Source organism: Bubalus kerabau, chromosome 13, assembly GCF_029407905.1.
Source record: "Bubalus kerabau isolate K-KA32 ecotype Philippines breed swamp buffalo chromosome 13, PCC_UOA_SB_1v2, whole genome shotgun sequence".
NCBI classification, from domain to species: Eukaryota; Metazoa; Chordata; class Mammalia; order Artiodactyla; family Bovidae; genus Bubalus; species Bubalus kerabau.
This window is the reverse complement of record NC_073636.1, coordinates 42,710,723-42,727,744: the sequence shown is the minus strand read 5'-3', so window position 1 is coordinate 42,727,744 and position 17,022 is coordinate 42,710,723. Positions and strand designations below refer to the sequence as shown.

Genomic DNA, 17,022 nt, shown 5'->3' with positions numbered 1-17,022 from the left:
AAATTTTAAAAAGATTGACGTATATACACTGCCATGTGTAAGATGTATAGCTCATGGGAAGCTGCTGTATAGCACAGGGAGCTCAGCTCAGTGCTCTGTGACCTAGAGGGGTGGGATAGAGGGTGGCGTTGGGGGGAGGTCCAAGAGGGAGGTGATATATGTATACACACAGCTGATTCACTTCATTGTACAGCTGAAACTAATAAAACATTGCAAAGCAATTATACTTCAATAAAAATATAATAATGTAATCTAAAAAAACCAAAAACCTGCCTCAAGCTTTGCTTCTGAGTGACGCCCTCTCCCACCACCCAGCCCGGCTGCCTGGACACAAATTACAGTCCGAGCTTCTCTGCAAAGTCACACCCATTGCTGCCCCCTCCCCAATTGCTCCTGAGAACCACTGAGCACCGACCCCAATCCTCAGGACCCTCCTCCTCTGAGGGTGCTGCCACCCGTCTATGCAGCCCCCTTGACTTGCGGCAGTGGCTGAATATGGCCAATTTCATTTGATCCCAGGCTGTGCTCCTTCTGGCCTTAGCTGGCGGGCCTGGACACAGTGAGCCTCAAAGTTAGAAAAACAGGCACCACAAGAGGCTGGATCACAGACGCCAGCACAGAGACCAGGAAGTATTCCGAGTGATAAACCAGAGGCTGAACCCAGGGCACTTGCCCCACCCTGTTTCTGCCTATTTCAGTCCTGGCGTCACCAGATCACTGTTTTTCTTGGGAGAAATCTGCTTTGAGACAGACCATGCGTGCGACGTGTAACCTCCTGTGATAGAGCCTCTGACCAGGTTGCGTAGCAGCAGACGCTGCCAAAGGCAGAGCTGAGCGCATGAGACAGCAAGGGGAACATTCCGGGGCAGAGATGTTAAAGACAGACACGAAATACAGAGCCTGACACCCAAGCTGAGGCTACTGCCTCTTTGTGGAGAGGTCAGTCTCAGTAAACGAGGCTTGGGTTGTAGTGGTCCCTCCAGGAGGAGTAGGAACGGATGCCCCCCATTAAGATGGGACTCTCAAAGGATGACATGTGGGGTGAAAGTGTTGCCTAAAATCACTGTTCATTGGCACAGGGAAGGGGACAACGGGGGTGATCCTCTGGGCCTGAGACTGGGGCATGTTTTCTGCTGGAAATTTCATGTCATGTGGAACTGAGGTCTGAGATGTTAATATGCATGTGGTCAGGAAATGTCTCAAGTTGAGAGATTCACATTAAAAAAACAACATGGTCTCAAGTCAGGGATCCCTGGGGCACCTGCCAGACACACCTTCCCATCAGGAAATCCTCAGCTAGAATTTTCAGAGTTCCACAGAGAAGGATCACAGTATAAACATTTACAATTTACCAAGAAACCACCCACCATGTGTCTATGTCAGTGGACAGAGCTGCCTCCCAAGAACTTAGGGACAGTAAGAAGTGATTCAGTAAGTCTCTTTCAAGATGTTCAAGGCATGCAAGGAGGAAGCATTAATAAATCATGAAGGGGAAGCACACTTTCAAAAGAGACGAGGTAAATTGGAATTTCCTAAAGTAAAAATATGCACTGAATTTAAAATAAGACAGATGAGTTAATGAGCAAATTGAATGTATCTGATGAGAGAATTAAAGCACAGGAGCATGGCGGTACAGACACTGCCTGCAGTCAGCATACGGTGGGAAACGGGAGGCACAAGGAGAAGGCAGGAAGATAAAATGAGAATGTCCTTTAATCAACTGATAGAAACGCTGCAGGGAGAGGTGGGGGTTCCAGCATGAGGGAACACTGAGAAAGGAAGAGGCAACGTCTAAGGAGATTTGAGATTTTCTCAGAACTAGTGATGGAGAAGGAAATGGCAACCCACTCCAGTGTTCCCGCCCATGGACAAGAGGAGCCTGGCGGGTACAGTCCATGGGGTCACAAGGGTCGGACAGGACTGAGTGACTTTCACTTTCACAGAACTAGTGAAAGAAGCGTATAATGCAGGTGATTCCACACCTATACATCTTAGAGAAAAACTACACAGGAAGATGATCCTAACCAGAGGAAAATGTATAGATTGTCTCCAAGAAAAAGGCAAACCAAGAGGAGATGTCTCACCAACAGTCATAGAAATCATAAAAAAAAAAAAAATCAACAAGATGTCAGAGAAAGTGAGAAAACACACTGGACCTAGAACTCAATACCTAAACTATTCTTCACAAATGAGAACATACTGCATTTGGCCAAACACTGAGAACCACCAACAGACCCTCACTGAAAGGGCTACTGCAGCATGTCCTCCAGCCAAAGAAAACTGATCACAGAATGAAGAAATGGAATGAAGGTGTAAGGACGGGAGAAATGTGGTCAATCGTTAATAAGCATTGACTACAGAAGATGACTGCAACCATGCGGCAGTAATGACGAATTCTGAGAGGAGTGAGAGGGAACAGAAATCCTGAACAATCACGCAAGATGGGAGGAGAATTCTACGATCCTTACATCATTAAGGGACTTCCCTGGTGGCTCAGATGGTAAGAGCGTCTGCCTACAATGCGGGAGACCCGGGTTCAATCCCTGGGTTGGGAAGATCCCCTGGAGAAGGAAATGGCAACCCACTCCAGTACTCTTGCCTTGAAAATCCCATGGACGGAGGAGCCATGGACGGATGCTACAGTCCATGGGGTCACAAAGAGTCAGACACAACTGAGCCACTTCACTTTCACTTACATCATTAAGGAGCAGGATGATGGCAGCACTAACTAATTAAGGAGTACACATAACATTTTAAGAATCACATCTAGCAATGTGGATGAAAAGTATACCTTCTAAATAAGTTGAGGTGGGGGGGAAGAATAAACAGTTCACAAGAATCCAGAGACCCAGATTTACTTTAAAATGACAACGAGCTGAAGTTGCGTGTGTCTGTGTGTGTGCACGCACATGCACTCGCTGAATCCTTGAATCCCTCTGGGACTGAGTACAACATGCCTGCAGCCCAGTGGGTCATAAATTCTGAGTGACTGGTGTCTGTGCCAGGGGTTTCTGCAAAAATTACAGGGACACAGTGACATCTTACAGTAAACTGATATTCACTCCAGAGAGAGATTTACTCCTCAAGGCTGTGCTGTCCTTCATATATTTTATTTATGGTCTTTTTATGCTGTGTTACTTTCTTAAATCACAATGAATGCATTCTATTGTAGGCCCAGGTGTCCTGGCAATTGTGTTTTTATTTCTTATTGGCCTGGTAGCAGTACTCTTTAGTTAATCTGTAGGTTCCTTATTTCTACCTCTATTTTCTTTTCCCTTCAATTCTCACAATCATTCCAGAGTGCGGGGAGGTGGGGTTGGGAGCTGGAAAAATCATGTCCTTTTAAAAAAATTTTTATTGTTTTGAAGAACTGTATCTATTTAGCTTTCGATTTCTATTCTTGCTTTAGCATATGTTTGCTCATTTGTTTTTTGTTTTTATTTAAAATTTTAACCTTTAACTTTTGGCTTTCCTCTTAGTTTTGTGCCTGTATTTTTTTTTATTTGCTTGTTTTCACATCTATTTTCAATTTTTTTTAACTCATTGACTTTTTTTTTCTTCTTGGAGCTTTAAGTTATCTGATAGTTAAATATCATCCCTGGTTCTAACTTCCCATTTCCCCACTGTTAATATTGAGTCACCCCTTAACCTCCTTCCCATTTCCTTAGTCTGTTGTTGTTGTTTTTTAATTTCCCCAAAAGGTAGATTTTATTTATTTATTTTAAAAATATTTATCTATTTGGCTCTGCCAAGTCTTAGCTGTAGTACGTGGGATCTGGGATCTTTGATGTTCATTGAGGCACTTGAGTTCTTTAGTTGTGGCATGTGGGATCTGGTTTCCCGACCAGGGATTGAACCCAGGCCCCCTGCATTGGGAGTGCAGAGTCTTAGCCACTGGACCATCAGGGAAGTCCGGTAGTCTGTTTTATCCCTTTCTCTTCTTACCGGGTTTTCTTTCATTCATTTCTGGCCTTTGTTTTTAAGCCCACATGTGCCTTCCGGAGACCCAGACTCTTCTCTCTAGTTATGCCTAAACGGCCCCTTCAGGCCAGGGCTCTTATGAGGGACCATGGTCAGTTGACCATCCTGCTTAGGGCTTCCTGGGTTTGTGGGAACAGTGCTCCAGATAGACCCTGGGATCTTCTTTGCAAGGTCATACCTGATGGAAGGGGAGTTCTTCAATCCAGTCAGTCAGTAACAGTGGCAGATGCTGTCCTTGGTGCTGAAGGCCACATGGGGGGCCAAGTGAGGAAGCCGCATTCTTGTGAAACCCACGCTCTACCTGAGGGTGGGAGGCAGACTTGAGTGATGAGGCTGTGAGCTGTGGGCAGGGTGGAGTAGGGCAGGGGGCCTGGGAGAGGGGTGGGGAGGCACCCGGGGGTGTTTGGGAGATGCTGTGCATCGCAGTGTGATGTTGCTTCCAGGACAACTTTGCATCTCATCTCAGGAGCAGAAATAGACGATTCTCGCATGAGCCCAGGCTATTTTTACCACTTGGACACTGTGAGTCATGCTGCTCACAGTGTCTTCCTCCTTGCACTGTGGCTGTGAGCTCTCGGTCACTCTGGACACCATGATAGGATGTGGGGCGTTGACCTCTCTCCTGGTTCTGTCTCATTTTTTCCCCTAATCTTTTCTCTTTACCCATTAGTATCACCTATGGATTAGCTGGATGGTTTGTTAACCAGTCTTGTTAACTGCCAACCATCCTTGTCATGCCCAGGTGATTGATAACATGCATGACCCATCTGGTGGATTCCTGGCCATCAGCAGCAGGAAAGCCAGCCCCACTCCATGGCCCACAGGGAGGAGCAACTCAGAGGAGGGATGAGGGTGTTTCACTGACCAGCTTTGCTTCAAGGCCACAGAGCTTCTGGGACCCCAGCTATGAATCTGGGGCAAAGAATGGATCCTGGACGAGACTTCAAGTGGTAATCTTCTTTACCTCCATGGGTAACTTGGAGCACAGGGTGTCATGCTCAATGCCGTGACTTCTGAATCAGCGCAGAGTGGATCTGTCAGAGTTAATATCCAGAGATGACCTTAACTAGTCAGAATTGAAAGCGGAATAAACACAGATACAGATAAAACTCTCCGAGGTGCTTTCCAGACATGCTGGAAGCTGACGCTTTGCAACACGGTTGCTGGCACTCTCTTCTTTCTTCTATGACCTTTGGTTTTTGTCACCTTGGATGGTTGAGGACAGCATGGCATGCCTTCATGCTTTCCTAACCTGAGGACAAATGGTCCTGCACGTAGGGATGTGGTTTTGATCTGGAAATGCAAGTTACGTGTTCTTAAGGGATTCTGGCTGGGCCATCCATGGATTGATGCTTTCCCTTAAAAGTCACTAAAATGCCTGCAGAGGACAGGGAATAGTTGTTTCACAGTCATGTTGGCTCTGCAGAAGAAGGCTCCTTTGTGGGGATCTGGAGAGGTTCTGTCTCCTCCAGATCCACTCCCGTCTGTGCTTGGGAGATGATTCATCCTGAGAGGCTGTGATGCTCTGTGAATCAGAGCAACAATATCGTGCACAAGCAAGGCCGCTTCCCAAGGCTCACTGCCTTCCAGTGACACACCAGCCCTGCCCTCACTGGCCCAGGACAGAGCTCACCTTCCGAGCAGCAGAGAAGCACAATCTTGGCAGGACCACCATCTTAGTAGGGCTATAACTCCACGTCCACAGTGATGCCCAAGTCTTCTGGGCAGGCTGGAAACAAGGACTGGCGTGTAAAGGGTTTATCAGGGAGGAGGTTCCAGAAATGTGGAGCAGGTAGAGGGGAGCAAGGCAGAGGGCAAGAAGGTGTGCATTGTTAAACTGTTCCTGCCGCTGATAGCTGGACCCCATCTCACCAGGGAGTCCAGGGATTGTACAAAACTTGCAGGTGGAGTTATCCCACCTGAGGGGCCTCTGCACACTGACCCTGGTCCACCACTGGTCAAGGGTCACTTCTAGCCCTTGCTTCCTGGCCCTGTGAGCCTGCAGGCTGAGGGCTTCTATTGCTGGACAGTTAGGAAGTGGCAGGTGTTTGCTTTAAGGAGCCTGGACTCCCAGAGTTGAAGGTTCAAAGGCACCTGCACACGAGACTCCTGGACGAGACTTCAAGTGGTCGTCTTCTTTACCGCCATGGGTACAGCCAAAGTGTGGTGGGTGGCAAGAGGGGGATGAAGTGGGCAAGCTCCTCACAGCCTATCTGTCCTGGACATCCTGTAAATGGCCTACGTGGCCTCAGAGCCTGTCTTCGTCCTCTTCTCCATGCAGCTACCATGTCAGGAAGGCAGCTGGACACAGACATGGACCCGGCTGGGCTGGAACAAATATGAAGGCTGGATGACATCTTAGCTGTCACCCAGGGCTGGTGACCTGGGTTCGATCCCTGGGTCTGGAAGATTTCTCTGGAGGAGGGTAATGGTAACCCACCCCAGTATTCTTCCCTGGAGAATCCCATGGACAGAGGAGCCTGGCAGGCTATAGTCCATGGGGTTGCAGAGTTGGACACGACTGAAGCAACTTGGCAATCCTGCATTGCAGGTGGATTCTTTACCCACTGACCCACTGGGGAAGACCTCATCTCTCCCTGATTACCTCCCCAAGGCCCCACCCACCAATACTATCACATCTGAAGTTGAGGCTTCGAACATGAATTTTGGGAGGGATACAAACACTCAGCCTGTACCACCATTAAGTAGGAATTTTCAAGAGTTTTAGTATATTATCTATAAAACTATATCCAAAGCAAAGCATAGATACTACTATTTAAAGTGTAAAATAAATAACATACTTAAATATATGAAATATGCAAATACCCTCAGTACCTAGATCAGGAGACCTAGATATATTTCTTTTCTTAAAAGCTGCGCCAGATTATTCCAGATGCTTACTAGCTTGAGGAAATCTCATTTTTTCCCCGTGTTTTTAGTGTTTGTATGGTAGAGTTGGTAAGCCATCTGCTTCTGCTTTCAATTTTCTCCACTAATTAAAAAACACTCCCGTGGGCCTCCCTGGGGTCCTGAACACAGGTCCCCACTGTGCATGGCAGAGCCGGGGTGTGGCTTATTCCGCTTTGTGGGAAATGGATCTCCCCCAGCAGCGGCTTCCAAGCCGCTGTCCTGTGCTCCTCCCCAGGCAGCGCTGATGTTAGATAGACACGCTGATCTGTGTCAGCATCTTTAAGGCTGTGCTTAACCAAGCGCCTCACGGAGTCAGATGGGGAAGCCATGTGGGAAACACAACGCCCTGCGGGGCCTGGACGTGAGTGTTGCCCTGGATTTTACGTCCTGTAAAAATTCCATGCTTCTGAGAACATGTGAGCCAGCAATGAGGTAGTAAACAGAGGAAATTGTATTCGTGCTACTTGGAAGAGAGAAAATTCTTTAATCAGCCCATAAAAGCTGGATCAAGGGCAAAAATAAAATAAAAAAAAAAAAAAACTCAAAGGGATTTTTCAGAAGTGGGGAGATAAAGAGAAACCAAATCTTAGAAATCGATAAAAATTATATCACTCAAAAGAAAAAAATGAAAGAATATTTTAAAATGTCTAAAGTACAAGTAGATATTTTTTTCTTCGACTCTGTTGGGGCTTTTAATTTAGCGTATGGGGGCAAGATGTCATATGTAGGAAAAAAAAATCATAATTTTTACTGCAGACTCAGTAAAGGAAGGATACAGCTAGAATTTACTTGCTCGGTGCTGAGCACTCTAGCGTTCATTACCCTGGGTGATCACCTTGCTGACCCCACTACTAATGGACCTGACTCTTACTTTATGGAGGAGGAAGCAGACGTGAGAGAAGCTGCCTCAAGCTGCTGGTCAGGAACAGAGGCAGAGCTTACACCCAGGTCTGTTGGAAGCCTACCCTCATACCATCACACACAAGACCATGCTTTGAGAATCAAGGATAAAATACATTTAACAAAAGAAGCTGAAATGTGTACACCCAAAACTCTCGAGACACCATTAAAGCAATTACAGAACTAAGTAAAGACAGAGACACTCTGTGTTCACGGACTGCAAACTGCATGGTCGGAAGGGCCCGCAGGTCAGCCAGCAGATTCTGGGCAACCCTGTCAGCATGAAGCAGGGTTTTGGGCGGAAAGTGACAAACTTACCCGAAAATGCACACAGAAATGCAAGACATAGGGTTCCTCTCCTGCTGCTCCTGCAATGTAGGGCAGCCTGATGGCTACCGAACACAAAACAGTAACAATCCCACCTACCGGACAGTCACTGTTAGGCTAGGGGTTCATATACTTCCCCCAGGTGATCTTGTTCAATGCCCTCAAAAGTTTGGGATTACTCAGAATCGCTCCCATTTTAAGTCTGAAGAAACTGAAGGCCAAGTTTTAGGATTCGACCTCAGGTCTGAGTAAAACCCCACTGATTTGTTATAAAGGAAAGTTCTTCACTGTGTTTATTTCAACCTAACCAACACTGTCGGAGGCTAGGATTGTCAATGAGGTGAGTCTCACCCAAGCTGCCTTCCAGTCCCAACCCAGATGACACCCCAGCCTCCTTGCCATCACCCTTCATAAACCAGGTAACAAGGGGAATGGAATGACATGGGTTCAGATTATAAACTGGATTAAGCTCAAGACATAAGTGGGGTGAAGGCAACAAAGGATGAGTGTTTGTATCTCCCCAAAAGGCAGCAATGTGGAGGGTACCCCCCAAAGGGTGGTCATGTAGCCGATCTCCAGTAAGGTGGGGCGGCAGGCAGGTGGGTGTGAAAGATGCTTCAGGCCTGTCGCCTGCAGTGGCTTAGAGAGACCTGCTCTCCCTGGCCTCAGATCACAGAGTTGAGCTGGCACATCCCATCTTAGTGGAACTCGGATACATGTGTTCTTTGCCAGGCCAGATCCTTGCCTTACTCTATTCAGGGTAAGTGTAATAAGTACAGTGTCAATGACCACAATCATAGTAGGTACAAGAGTGACTGTTCTGATAAATAGAAATTCTTTCTAACTGACCGATGCTATGTAACAAATGAGAACTGGCATTTCTGGGACCTTGAATTGAGCAGTGTAAATTGTTCCTAGCAGGGGCACCTACAGAGACACTCTGAGTGCTGGGAGGGACCTCACACCCACCTGTGGGATAGAGGGCATCTGGGGGTCCACCTTGAAGGGGGAGGAGGGCTGCTAAGTGCCTCCCACCCTAGGGGCATCCTGAGAGCCAGAACCATGTGGTGCCTCCTCAGGGTCCCCTCCCTAGCACGCAGGGGCTCCGCTGGGCAATCACTCCAGGCTTCTGCACAGCAGAGGGAACAGGGACCACACTGGAGCCCCGGGTCCTCCCTGTGGCCAGTCTTGTCAGCCCCTGCCCTGCCCGCTCCCTCATCTCACTTGCAGGAACCACTCACAAGTGGGCAATGTCACACCCTCCACCAACTACCCCTTATGTCACTATTCTGTGGTTTCAGGGTTCACCCAGCTCCCTGGCTTCTCAAGGGGTTCCCTCCCCTCTCTGCATTCTCCCTCCAGAGCATCAAGTCTCCACCACCGCCCCCAGCACTGAACTCCAACCCAGGGACAGGAGGTCTCTCACCGTCTGATCACCTCACACCCCAACCCCACAGTGTAATCTCTGATGCACCATCACAAACCATACTCACACGCACAATTCCCTCACCTTCTTGGAGAAGCCTCTGTTCCTCTCCAGCCTCCCTGGCCCCAATACTCGGTAAATGAAGGGGGTGACTGAGCCCCCAGTCTGGGCCCCTGTGGCCTGAGATCTCGAAGGCCCAAGCCTGAGGACTCTGCAGCTCCTGATTTCTGTTTCCTGGGCTGATCCTGGGTCTCCAGGATTCAGACTCTACAAGCCAGGAGAACTCTAGCTCCTTCCTTCATCTTTCCTTTCTTTCCTCTCCCCCGGGGAAGGCTCAGCCAGTCCTTGGGCTCAGTACCTTCCTCTGAGCCTGGTGGTGCTGGTGGTGTCCACACTGGCAGGCAACATGTCCCCTCTGAGCTGGCAGCCAGCTGGGTACCCCCTGGTACTTCAGGGGATCAGCCCGCCTTCCCTGTATTCCTCCCCCACCTCCACATAGCACAGAACATCCTCTGAATTTCGGGCCCTGGACACGGGGCAGTGAGCAAACAGGACAGGAACCTGGCCTCGAGGGCATCCAAGTCTCGTAGACATCCAAGTCTCGTGGTCCCAGACCTGAGCCATCCTTCACTTGCCTCTTCCTGCGTGACACCGGCAGCCCAATCCCAACCAGGCATCCTTGGCCCCGCCCCACCCACCTGCTTCCCCTTCATGGTCAGAGTTGGACCACTCAGGAACCAGAGCCTCTCTCTCCTGCTCCAACCGCCCATGAGGGTTCAGAACACAGCCTGGCTCTGGCCCCTCAGCCTGGAGATGCCATGTGATCCCACCTCTCCATCAGTGAGGCTAGCTCTGTGAGGTCTGCTCGGTCTCATCTGCTGTGCCCACACCCTCGACACACGTCTGGTCTTGGCCAGATCCTTCTTGTCCTTAGGGTCTCAGCTCCAAAGTCATTTTCTTACAGATACCATCCATGGCCACTACATAGATACCATTCCAATGGCCTGTCGGTGGTGCTGGAGAAGACTCTTGAGAGTTCCTTGGACTGCAAGGAGATCAAACTAGTCTATCCTAAGGGCAATCAACCTTGAATACTCATTGGAAGGACTGATCCTGAAGCTGAAGCTCCAATACTTTGGCCACATGATGTGAAGAGCTGACTCACTGGAAAAGACCCTGATGCTGGCAAAGATTGAGGACAGCAGGAGAAAGGGGCAACAGAGGATGAGACGGTTGGATGGCATCACTGACTCAATGGACGTGAGATTGAGCAAACTCTGGGAGATAGTGAAGGACAGGGAAGCCTGGCGTGCTGCTGTCCATGGGGTCACAAAGGGTCAGACACAACTTTGCAACTGAACAACAGTGGCCTGTCTACCTGTCATGTGAACCTGCAGACGTCTTCCACAGTCTACACAGCCTATCCAGCCCCATGCCACCCAGGAATGCATGTCCCAGTGGCTGACACCTGCCTCACTCTCTGGTCGCTCACATCATAGCCTGGCCCATAAAAACACTCAGTGGTCCACAGGATAGAGAAGTGGTCTTTCTGGAAGCTTCCAGCCCACACTGTCCAACGTGCCTGCTTCACGTCCATGATCATTCACACCCGAAAATTTGCTTGAATCTGCTTGTTCATGATTCACCACCAGACCAGCCACTGCTGGGCCTGAAAGAGGGCACTGGTCACACTCAGCCTGCTCTGATCTGGTCTGGTTGTGAGTAGGCAACGCACCTCTGCTGCCAGGCTCTGGCTTAACCCTGTCCACGATACCGGACTCAGCAGCGACTAGGAAATAGTGCCAGCTCTGGGTCCCTGGTCAGCAGAGCGGCCTGAGGAAATCAGACCAACCACAGCTCCACATGGAGACTCTAGGGAAAGGCCATCTGAACATCTCCAGAACTTATACTAATACAGGAGATGTGGCTCAGCTGGTAAAGAATCAGCCTGCCATGCGGGAGACCTGGGTTCGATCTCTGGCTGGGAAGATCCCCTGGAGAAAGATCCCCTGGAGAAGGAATGGCTACCCACTCCAGAATTCTGGCCTGGAGAATTCCATGGACTGTACAGTCCATAGCATTGCAAAGCATCAGACACAACTGAGTGACTTTCATTTCACTTCAAGGATAGTTTGGATTTGGAGGGAAATATAGCTAAAATAAATACACTAAAATCAGGAACCAACCTTCAAGAAGTGTGTACACATGTGGGCTTCCTGCCCCAAGGGGAACTCGACCTAGGAAGTGAGTTCATTTAACCTTTAACAAAGTTTACAGATAATTATGAATGTACAGACTTTCTGAGCAAGGAAGGCTGTGTGGTCAGGTTTGCTGGTGTAATTAATTCTTCCAACAAAACTGATTTCACAGCAACTGGAAAGGGAACGATATTTACAAAATAGTCAGGGTTTCCCTAACTTTTGTGAGGACTATGCTCCCATAGCCTCATGTTACACAGGACTCCACCTGCCCTCTCCTGGCGTGTGTGTGTGCTAAGTTGCTTCAGTCCTGTCCGACTTTTTGTGACCCTATGGATTGTAGCCTACCAGACTCCTCTGTCCATGGGATTTTCCAGGCAAGAATGCTGGAGTGGGTTGCCGTGCCCTTCTCCAGGGGATCTTCCTGACCCAGGGATCGAACCCAGGTCTGTCTCCTGTATTGGCAGGTGGATTCTTTACCACTAGTGCCACCTGAGAAGCCCTCTCCTGGCACTTGCTCACAACAGCCACCCTCACCTGCATGGCAGTCAGGCTCTGAGAAAGTCCAGGGCCATCTGTACTGGGCACCCCCTACCAGGCCTGGGAGTTGGTCAGGATCCCCTGGGATTCGCCTCTTCCCTGGCTCAGCCCCACATGGACAGTTCAAGTTTACAGAGCATCTGGAGTGGCTGCTGATTGGGCATCTGTCCTGCCTTCCTCTGTGCCCACCTGGGCCCTGGCTGTCCAGGTTCCCAGAATGGCCTGGCCCCCTGTGCAAAGCCCACCCTTGGTCAAGGCCCCATATGAGGCAGTGCATACCCCCTCAAGCTGGCCCTGACTTCAGCTGACATCACTGAGTGCTGCCTCATCTCAGCTCATGTAACAACCCTAGGCAGGGCAACTGGGGCCTCCTCTTCATTCATAGGAAGACCGAGGTACAGAGAAGTTGAATACCTTTGCAAAGGGCACGGGATAAGCCAGGGCTCAGCCCCGGGCAAGTGGACCGCAGGGCCGCCAGCACAGTCTCTGTGCACCCCCGCCTCCCCACCACCGCCCCTCCGGCCCAGCCTCTCTCCAGTTTCCAAACGCCCCAAGCAAGCCCCATCCCAAGAGCTCACAAGCAAAGCATGACTGCTATTTTGGGTGCAATAACTCTCTCTATAAAAATCAAGAAGCTGCAAAGACAAGCCTTACATAAACTCCTCTGGGAACTGTACTCTTCCCCCGACCCCAACCTCAACCCCGTGTGGACACAGACCAGCCACCAGGAGGTCCAAACACCACAGAAGAGACCCCCTTGCAGACTCTGCCTGCAGCTGCTCATCATGGGGGGAGAACGGAGAGAATCCATTTACCTAAAAACCTGGGCCCCAGATCCACCCACATCCTTGCCTGACATGTGCGCTCAGTCTCCCACTGCCCCCTCCCTCCTACCACCCCTCTGCTGTTGTTTGCAGGCACCCACCCCTGGGGGCCACGTTCAGATCTGCCAGCCGGACGAGCCGGTAGCTCTGGTGCCCTGGAGAGAGGGCTGCCTGATGAGGAATCGAGTAGCCCCGTGAGGCGTCTCTGTGTCCCCCAGGACTGTCCTCTGGCTCACTCCCCCAAAACAGCTCTGTACAGCAGTGATGTTCACAGGGTGGAGTTTACTGCTCAGGGTGTGAGTGTGTGTGTGTTTCTGTAAGTGAATGTACCCATGTTTATGTTGGTATGTTATGTGTGTGTCTACATGTGTGTGAATACGTCAGTGTGTGCATATGCAAGTGTGTGTGTGTGTAAAGGAACAGGGAAGGAACATGACCTTCGTCTGCCAACCCTATTGTCTTCTACGAGGAGCTGGATGTCCAGTTCTAGGTAGGGCGCCGGCAGGAATCTCAGCCTCCACAGGCAGCTCAGACTTGCCAAGACCATGGACAGGGCTGAGTCACCGCTGGAGAAATGATGACAACCCAGGAGGCCTTTTGTCCCAGAGCCAGCAGAGCCCAGGCTCAGTCCTGGCTGACCCAGAGCCGTGCTTCTAGCTGAGGATCCTGGCAGAGAGGGTGTCTCCGTATTCATCTCTTGTTCTGCGGACACTCACACCTGGTCCCACTCAGCTTGTCGGTAAGGCATGTGGGCCCAGGATGCAGAGTCCTCAGCGAAGGCCGACCTGGGGGGATGCCGCTCTCTAGGCAGAGCCGGTGTGCGCATGGGGTGGGCTCCCTGCACCCACATCCTTGGGTTACGCCACAGAAGACACCGGTCCCTCCTTAGCTGGTCCTGGAGCCCAGGGGACAGTCTGGAACCTAGATGATTATCACCACCTCGCTCCAGTACTCATCCATCTGGTCTACCTGTTCTCAAGCCACCCCGGGGCAGTGAAGCCACAATTAGGTCACTGACAGGGAGGTCAGTCCACACGGCACTGTTTTGAGCACTTTGTAGGGGTGAAGAAGGAGTGATGTCTGCCTGGGATGCTAGGTCCAGCACCCTGAGGAGGCAGCAGCTCACGTGGGGCAGGTCCTCTGCAGGGGCTCAGGGGTGCTGGCCATGTCACTTCCCACCTTTCCTCTCTACAGGGTAGCAAGTGGCATGCTGAACTCCCATCTGACGTTCGCTCAAGGGATGCAGTATTGGGAGTTTCCTGGCAGTCCAGTGTTAGGACTCAGCCTTTTCACCGCCATGGCCTGGGTTCAATCCCTGGTTGGGGAACCAGGATCCTGCAAGTTGTGCAACATGGCCAAAATTTAAAAAACAGAGCAGGGCTATAGTACTGAATGCAGTTCAAACATATATTTTTATGCAGATATATTTCCAGCCCAGGTTTTTCTAGCCACGGGCATCAGTCATTATTCACTGTGTAACAAACACCCCAAAAGTTAGCAGGTTAAAATGGCAGCTGTTCTATTTGCTCACAGTCCTCTGGGTGACCAGGTGGGCTGAGCCGGGCTCCTTGGTTCTTGGCTGGTCTCTCCTGGGATCACTCAGGAGGCTGTGATCACTGGGGCTCCACTGGGACCGGGAAGCTGTAACCCATGTCTGCAAACAAGCTACTGTACCTCCCTCGGGTCAAGATATTATGGAAGGAAGGAGACATGCGTGATTTACACATGTGCACATATGCACACGTGAACACATACCCACTGTGGGTGTCTACACACTTGTATTCCTGTGTTTATTTAGCCCCCCTGCGGCCAAGGAGTGCCCTGGAGCCTTTGTGAGATAGTCTATCACGTTCTTAGCACCAACAGCACTGGTCTCGGGTTTGGAAGTGGAGAGAGCAGAGCACAGATGTTAGAGACTGTAGGATGGGGGGACAGCCCCCCTGGGCTTGGGCCATAGCCATGCAACCTGCAACACTCACCCCAGTCAACCCAGAGGCACAGCAATTGCCAACTCTAGCATTTGGTTTTAAAAAAAATATTACACAAGATACATTTTAAATATATATTACTTCTTGACCCTAAATCCAGGCTGTGCAAGTTTGTTGTTGTTCAGTTGTTCAATTTTGTCTGACTCTTGTGACCCCATGGATTGCAGCCTGCCAGGCTCCTCTGTCCATGGGGTTTTCCAGGCAAGAATACTGGAGTGGGTTGTCATTTCCTTCTCCGACCCAAGGATCAAACCCATGTCTCCTACCTTGGCAGGCGGATTCTTTACCATGGAGCTACCAGGGAAGCCCCATGTAAGTTTACATACAGTGAATAAGCCCACATGTAAGGGTCAACAGCATTCTGGCCTCGCCCACTACGCAGCTGGGACGCTTCCTCAGCTCACACCAGGCACAAGGGATATGGTCCGCCTCTTCTATGCCCCCACCCTCTCCCACCCCCTCAGCCCTTCATCACCTGCTTGCAAAGTGTGACCTGGGACTAGCAGCAGCAGCATCAGACGCACTTGTTAGAAACACAGATTTCCGGCTCTGACCCAGACTTGCTGAGCCCGGCTCGGCCCATCTGCAAATCCCTGAGGGTTTCGTGTGCATTAGAGTTTGGCGAGCGTGGCTTTAACAGGTGTTTTGGTAAGAAAAGCCGACTCAGCTGCTCCTTTAAACATTATTGAACTCAATTTGTATTCTGTACATTATTTGTGTATAAACCAGTTTTCAGCATCCCCTGGTGAATCCACTGTGCCGCCAACTCTGAGAACCACTTGGACCTGGGCCACTCAGAGGGAGGCAACAGCATCAGCTTGGTGCCTGGGGGGGACGCAGGGTCCCCTGCTCCGATCTGCTGCCCCAGACCCTGCGTTTACCAGCCTCCAGGAGATGCATGTGGTCACTTGGGCTTAGCCAGCTCTGCTCAGCCTTGGTCCTGTCTGCTGGGCTCAAGCCCAAGGTTTGTCACCTCCCTTGTCTCCACCTGCCTGCCATCACTCCCTTGCACACTACACACGACTTGTCACCAGCAAACCACCGTGGTCCCTTGTGTTCACACGTACAGTAAGTCTCCTACACATGAACCTTCAAAACGCTCCCTTTCAAAGAAGCAAGTGTGCATTCGCATGTCCAGTCACATAAGTTACTTCATGCTGTCTGGTGTACATTGTCGCGTGCGTGCATCCCCTACAGGTGGTCGGGCTTTTGTGTGCTTTACTGTATGTTACAGAGTACAGTAATATGATATCTTTATTTCAAGTCCAGGATGTCTGAAAGCAAGCATGAAAGCATGATGTAGCTGGTACTGCTGTACTTTTCAAGGTACTGTAAGATTTAACATGATTTGATGTCTTTTTTTATGTATTATTTGTGTGAAAAGCACCATAAACTATTACAGTACAGGACTGTACAGCTGATTGTGTTAGTTGGGTACCCAAGCTATGTTTGTTGAACTTATGAAGAAATTGGACTTAGAACCGCACTCTTGGAATGGCGCTTGTTCACGTGTAGGGGACTTACTGTACACTCGGTCTGCTCTTCCCATCCCACTGCATCCCAGAATACCCCTTGGCACTCTTCTTGTTGACAGGTGGATGACAGTCACTGGCTGAATGGAGAACCCACCATAGGACATCACCTTTGCATACCTTCACCTGGAGGCTGGAAAAGTTAAATCCTCCTCCTTACCCCAGGCTTTCTTATAACCGAGAGTGGTCACACACACAGCTTCAGGCCCAAGACAGCTGTGGGCAAATGTCTTCTGGAGGGGCTGTGTCCACCTTTCCCACCTCTTGCCCTGATCTCAGATGTGATGTCTGGAGCTGAAGCAGCCATCTGGGAGCCAAGAAGTGGGAAAGACCTAGCCCTGACTCCGCCGAGTTGCCAAGTCACAACCTCCCACTTGGCTTATATCACAGCAGAAA

At 50.1% G+C, this 17,022-nt stretch overlaps 1 protein-coding gene and 2 non-coding genes across 4 annotated transcripts in view; 1 reads left to right on the top strand and 2 right to left on the bottom strand.

The window, feature by feature from the left end:
• SYNDIG1 (synapse differentiation inducing 1) overlaps window positions 1-17,022 on the bottom strand; it is a 104,201-nt gene that overhangs the window by 72,829 nt on the left and 14,350 nt on the right. The gene's annotated exons all lie outside the window — the stretch shown is intronic.
• On the top strand, window positions 2,483-2,555 carry TRNAC-ACA (transfer RNA cysteine (anticodon ACA)). The gene has a single exon. It is a non-coding gene; the product is annotated as a tRNA-Cys (tRNA).
• Window positions 3,837-3,909, bottom strand: TRNAG-CCC (transfer RNA glycine (anticodon CCC)). The gene has a single exon. It is a non-coding gene; the product is annotated as a tRNA-Gly (tRNA).